Source organism: Octodon degus, unplaced genomic scaffold, assembly GCF_000260255.1.
Source record: "Octodon degus isolate 3935 unplaced genomic scaffold, OctDeg1.0 scaffold00064, whole genome shotgun sequence".
In the NCBI taxonomy this organism is placed as follows: domain Eukaryota; kingdom Metazoa; phylum Chordata; class Mammalia; order Rodentia; family Octodontidae; genus Octodon; species Octodon degus.
Window position 1 is genome coordinate 3,195,807 of NW_004524640.1, and position 6,855 is coordinate 3,202,661.

Consider the following 6,855-nt stretch of genomic DNA (forward strand, 5'->3'; position numbering starts at 1 on the left):
AGAGAAACAAAGAATGTCCTTTTCCTGACCATCCTATACAGATTATTGGAAGAAATAATCTCTCAGATTGGCACTCAAAAATCAAATCTCAGCTTTGCACTAACCAGGCAGGGAAGTACACTCTTTAAACCTGAGAAGAAGGTAGAATGAAAGCATGTGGGACAGCAATAAAGTGCTTCAACATTTGCATTTGCAATGACAGTTTTTGTGGGGGAGTTTAGGAAGTAAAATGTAGAGTATTCCCTAATTTCAAAAATCTGGCTGATACTTATAAATAGCAATATGGGTATTCTTGTCCCTCTCTAAATTTTTAAAAAAAGGCATTCCTAATTTTTAAAAAAGACATTATAATCCTGTCACATTCATCTTGTATTTTAAAACTTTCAGATTCTTTATAAGGACATTCTGTTCACTGGGAAAATAAATTAACTGAACTCTATAGTTAAGAGATAAAATCTGTTTGTTTATTTCAGGCAAGACATGATGCCAACATCTGTGTTGAGATGTGAGCTTCCTAATGAACAATCTAAGAGCCCCTAAAGAAGATAAAATAGTAGAAGCTTCTTGTCTGTAGTCATTGTGTTGACAAGGAAATAAAAGGGAATTGTAGGGTAAACACAGGGCAAGATTAGACAAAGAGGGTAGTTAAAAATAATAAAAACACTCTGCAACAAAAGAACGCCTATAATGTAGCAGACAATGTTAAGTGTTTTTTCCAATTAAATCTTCAGTTATCCATATGGAGACACAAAACTCGTTTTTCATTGTGTAAAATCAGTTCCAAAGGGTTGTCCTTAAGTCACCTTGCAAGCATTTCCTACAGTTGTTAATTCATGATTCTTCCCATGCAGTTCTCAAATTCTGACCCATCTACTGACTTCCCATAATCATCTTTAAAACTTGCCTCGGAACAACTTCTTGATCAGTATTGCAGTTGTTCCCACAGTTGTTGATCTCTCACAGCAGTGGTCCAACTTCATGTTTTACAAAGCTGAAGGAGAAGCTTTCTTGCCAAGTTGGCAATGCCGAAAGCTCCTAGGATGTATCACTGTTATGCACGAGTTTCCCAGAAACATTAGAAAGCGGGGCAGGGAAAACATATACATTTCTCTTTGTTTTTTAATATGGAGCCAGTGATCGTTTGCTTTCTACTATTATTCAATCTAAGCTGAGGCTTACTTTGCTATCACCACCTCTTCACCTAGGGTCTGAAAAGTGTGCATGAATAAAAAGATACTCTAGCTTCTAACAGGTAATAAATTTGACTCTAAAAATAGTGAAGCTTTTATTATCTAAATTTCAGTGCTTCTGTTACTGTAATGTGCTTGTAAGATAGACATACAATAATAGTTGATTTTTAATTTCTCGAGGGAATATTTTTCAGGATGCCAAGGAGAATGAAGGCATGATTTCTTTTAAAAGTTGAGAGTCTTTGAACAGTCTTTTTCTTTTCCATATTTTATTGTTGAAAATCTTTGTTAACTTGCCAATTAGTACAAAGAGATCAATTTTAAGCCTGAATGTTAGTCCCACGTAAATTAGGCAATAGGTGAGGATATTGTTTTAAATGTCCTCGGAAATAAGATATCCTACTTTGCATGTGTGCATATGCGTGTATATGAAGGTTCTCTTTTCTCTGTAGTCTGCTACTTTTAACTTTTCTTCTCAGGTGTATCTCTCAGTTCTTCACCTGCTGTCTGGCATCTTGTTTTTCTTTGCTAGCCTACCTTTTCAGTTTATCCAGGGCCTTCAAGAACAGAAGCAAATTTACTGATCCTTCATTTTACAATCTAGGTTTTGATAATAAAGACATGGTTACAGAGCATTGACTTAGAGGTCCAACAACCAGCTACCAGCTACTGGCTGCTGTTGGTTGAATGGCGACTTTCGGCAAGTTATTTAATGTCTCTGAAGCTTCACTTTATAATCTATGCAATGTACATAATACTTTCCGTGCCTGCATTCGAGGGCTAGTGATATTGTATAGGGGGAAAAAAAAAAGCAGGAGCCAGAATTTGGAAGACTACAAAGAGTTGATATATGCAGAATGACATGATGCTTCCTAGCTATCACAGAGGTTGCAAGAGATGGTTCAGGCCATGCAGTCAACTTGGAAAAGAGCGACAACTTAAATCATTGTGAGATTTTTTTCAAATGTAGGTTGGCTCACATTATGAAATCCTCCTTGGCTGCTGTTCTTAAAAGAAGTAAAATAGGATCAACATAAATATTGAATTGGGTAGAAAATATCATAATTTCTCTCACATAAATAGATGTAGCCAAAGGTAAGGGAAGTGTTGCTTTATGAAGCTTTTCTGCAGTGTGAATACGTGGATACTTGTGTATATAAGCTTCTAAGCTATGTGGGGGGCTCTGATGTCTATACATTTCAAAAGGCCATGTTTTAGACATGAAAATGGTTCCATTCTGTACCAGGGATTGAACTCCAGACCTTGTGCTTGTTGCCAGGCAGGCGCTTATACCACTGAGCTATCTCCCCAGCTCAGTTCCATCACATATGTAAGGTGTAGTGAGTCTCATCACTGGATCATAATTTCTTATTTTCTTCTTTCTTGCTTGCTTGCTTTCTGTATTTGGTACAGGGGCTCACTACGCAGCTTGGATTCGTAGTGATCCTCCTGTTTTCGGCCTCCCCAGCGCTGGGATTACAGGTGTGCACCACTATGCCTGGACTTAGTGGCCAGTTCAGAGTGCTGGGGGGCAGTTGGCATGGGATGCGGTGCCCAGCATTGAACCCCGGTCCCTGTGCTTGCCTAAGCACGTGCTTAGTCTGCTGAACTATCTTGGTAGCCCTGGATCATAATTTCTTAAGAAGCTCCTGCCCTTATGGTGGCTCTACTGGATAACCTGCTGTGTTCTCTCATCCCAGTCTATCCCAGTCTTTCACAGGATTCACACTTTCCTTCAGTGCTTCTCATTGGGCTGGCAAAGGGGAATCTGGTTTATTGGACAGTTCAGTCTTGCATTCCCTTGGAGTAGCTGGGCCAGTGGAAAGGGAACTGTCCCAGGGGTAAGAACAGCGTGTCCTAGATTGGCTGGCATATTTTTGCCTCCTGGATCTTAAAAAAGAAGTTCTTTCACCATACTGAATCTCATTTCTTATTATGTAAACTGGGGATTAAATAATATAGCACGTATTTAGAAAATTTATTTTTGTCTGTCTACTGGAGGTTGAACCAAGGGCCTCTGCAGGGAGCGACCTCTCAGCCTTTTGAAATTTCTGTTATCTTGATACAAGGTCTCCCTTAATCACCCAGAACAGGTTTAAACTTGAGATGCTCCTCCCTCAGCTTCCTAGAGAGCTGGGATTGTGGGCATGTGCCACCAAGCCCAGTTCAAGGAACCTAATTATTAAGTGTATAGTTTGCCAGTTGCTTTGTTAAGAGCAAGAATATAGAAGTGATTAAGAGAAACTATGGTTGCTGTCTCCAGGGATTTTAAGTCTAATTTATGCAGGTTGTCATGAAAATCAAAGTAAATAAAATATACATTGTATTTAAAACTTTCGTTTTTACACATCGGGTCTGATGCTGTTGCTTCTTAAGATACAGGGAAAATAAACTAGAATCCTTAGTTTCATGATCTAGAAAAATTAAACAAATCTAACCCAGACTGAGGCAATGGAGTGCTGGGTTTAAAATGTTCTCAGATCCCACTTGGCCCAATCATCTTTCCAAGGTGGCTCTTCTTCCCCATGTGGCTTACATTTCTCTTGCCCCATTTATATATTTTTTTTTGTTCTTGAGATCTCTTCTTCTGTCCTCTGTCTATTCCTTCTCCTTCTTCTTTTGGTAAATCCCATTCTCAAGTAATTATCCAGAGGGCTCCACGCCTAGCAGTATAACAGAATAATTTTCGGTGACTAGAGAAAGCCACAGGCTGACTGGCCAGTTGGACTCCTTTTATATCTCTGAGTAGAAAACTTCCTATAAGCTGTCTGGCTGCATTTCTCTGATCACATTCTTACCCTGTTCTCCTAGATGAAGACCGCACACACTGGTTTTTCTCTCCAAATCTCCAACATCCGCCTACTACTCTCACTCTAATCTTGCCTTGATCATTATTTTATTGAGCAACCACAAGCAGTGAGAGTATAACTTTTAACTCCTTCACCCCCAGATTTTCCCTTGAACCACAACGCATTCATGCACCCCCTGGCTTCTTTCCTGATGAAGGCGACAGACAGTCCCTTACGCAGTGGGCTCACCCATTTCACTTTCCTAAGGACTCCACCTCAACGAATGCAGTCTACTTCTATGAGGACCACATGTCCCCTGCACTTCAAGGACCTTCTCCTTCATTACAGAAACAATGTCCAGTGCCCCATTTTAAAACATGAGCAGAAGCCCTCTGGACTCCACATTATTTTCAGCAACTTCATTATTTCTCTGCTTTGATTGCTAGCAAAATTCTCCCTTCTGATTCTTTTATTTCCATTACTGCTCCTTTTTGGAATTCACTAATTTAGAAGTGATTTTTAAAAAACCCATTCAATCAAAGTTATTCATTTTACTATTCATATCTTATACAACTATGCTAAATCTTTTCCCCTCATTTGTCCTTCTAAAGCCTGAGATGATATGGGGAATTATCCAAACATGAAGGTAGATTTTTCTTTTTCTTTTGTAGTTCTGTTAATTTTAGCTTTAGATTTTGTGGCTTAATTTTAAAATCTTAATTTTTTTAATATTAAGTATTTTATATTATATAAAAGATTCTTAGCTAAAATAATTTTTCAACTGTTTGGACTAATATTAGTACATCTACATTCTTTTTCTAATTAGTATATTTCTGGTGTATCTTTTTTTCTGACCCTTGGTTCAACCTTTCCATGTTTCTGTGTTTTTTATTATAATGACACATTGTTAAGACAGAATTATAAGTACTGGGTGAAGTATAGCTTGTATAAATTTTGTGAATGTTAACTTGCATGTATTCCTTATAATCTTACTTACTATAAAATATAGGTCATCTTTATCATTATCTTTAACCTTAAGGTACCACTGTTTCCCAGCCATTTTATTACCATGGTTTTGTTTTAAAAGTTAATTGTTCTTGAAGAAAATTTCAAGCAGAAAATAAATACAAAAGGAATTTAATTTATATAGTTAGTTACCATTTTGGGGGCTTTCTATTTTTCTCTAGACACTTGATTTAAGAAGTGCTGCTATTTGCTTTGGGTGTGAAAAATGTCCTTTGGTGCAATTCTCCTAGCAATAAATCCTTTTACCTTTCTTTCGTGAAAAGTTTGTTCTACTCTCCTTTCTGGAGGATATTTTTATGACACGTATTCTGAAATGACAATTGCTTTCTTTTAGCACTTTAGAAATGTCTTTCCATTTCTCCAGAATTTTATTTTTTTAAGCTGAGAAGTCACTGGAAATATTTACGGTTCTATGTTAAGTAATGTGTCATTTTTTCTCCTCTGGTTTATTTCAAGGTATTTTGCTTATTTTTCTTAGTACTGCCTGGCAATAATTTTGCCCACTGTTCTCACCTCCTGGCATTCAATAGAACAGGTATATAGTGGGTACTTATTATTCCTAACTAAATGAAAAAAAATGAGTGTCAATTTTGGCCTCTGAGTTTTTGCTTTCTTTATCTTTTCTTGGAAAACAAAGTCGAGAAATTCAGATATTACTGCTTTCCATGGAAATTTCTTCCATACACAACATTTATACAAATAATCAATTTAAACTTTCATGTAACACCACACAACACACACACACACACACACACACACACACACACACACACGGGGATAAGGAAACAGAATAAAGTTTTAAATCACAGAAGCAATGTGAGTGACACTTTAACTCGAATGTTAGAGAACTGCATGGTTAAATCGTTGTTTACCAATCCCACTCTAGTGGAATTTCCACTGGCTACTTCCTGTCTGAAATCCTTCTTACATTTATTTATTTATTTATTTATTTATTTATTTATTTATTTATTTATTTTTGGCAGAACTAAGTACTGAACTCAGGCCCTTGCGCTTGCCAGGCAAGCACTTATTCTACTGAGCCATCTCCCCTGCTCTGAAATCCTTCTTACTGATTCTCTACTTTTCCTCCTCTGTCCTCAGCATTCTCATCCATTTCTTCTTCCAAGTTGTTGATCAATAGGGAGTCCAACAGTCTGGTAAAGTGATACATTTTTTTTTCCATCTTACAAATATAAATAGTTAACCTTTAGCTGTCAGACTTAGTAGACAGCCTCAAATGAGGGTTACAACAGGTTATAATTTATTTATTTTTCTAGATAATAAAAGAGCTATCTTACAAATTTTTAAGACAAATAAGTTTATATCACTGTTCCAAAGCTTTTTTGAGTGTAATTGTTTGTTTTTTTTTTTTTAATGGGAAAATAAATTTTGCTTTGGGATTGCTGGTAATTGGCATTTTGGTACCAAGAATTGAACTCAGGACATCATGCTTGCCAGGCAGGAAATTGTGTCAATGAGTTCAATCCACAGTTCAAAAGATAAATTCTTTTTTTGTTGGGGGTTACCAGGAATCAAACTCATGACTTTGTGCTGGACAGGCAGCCTCTCATGCTGCTGAGCCATAGCCCCAGGGCCCAAAGTTATCTCAGTATGGAAAAATTTCCTTTGGTTACAACAAGCCTTGACAATTTTCTCATTACATTAAAGGAAAATAGTAAATTCTGGATTACCTAGATAAAAAATGAATGGATTCTTTTAATAACAAAGGGCAGTCTTTTTCTTTGCAAGTTTTAAAAGAGAACTATCTCATAGGACAGAAAATCCTCGGGCCTTAGGTAATACTTTCGGTTTTTTTTAATTGTATTTTTATTTTAAATTTTTTTATTTTA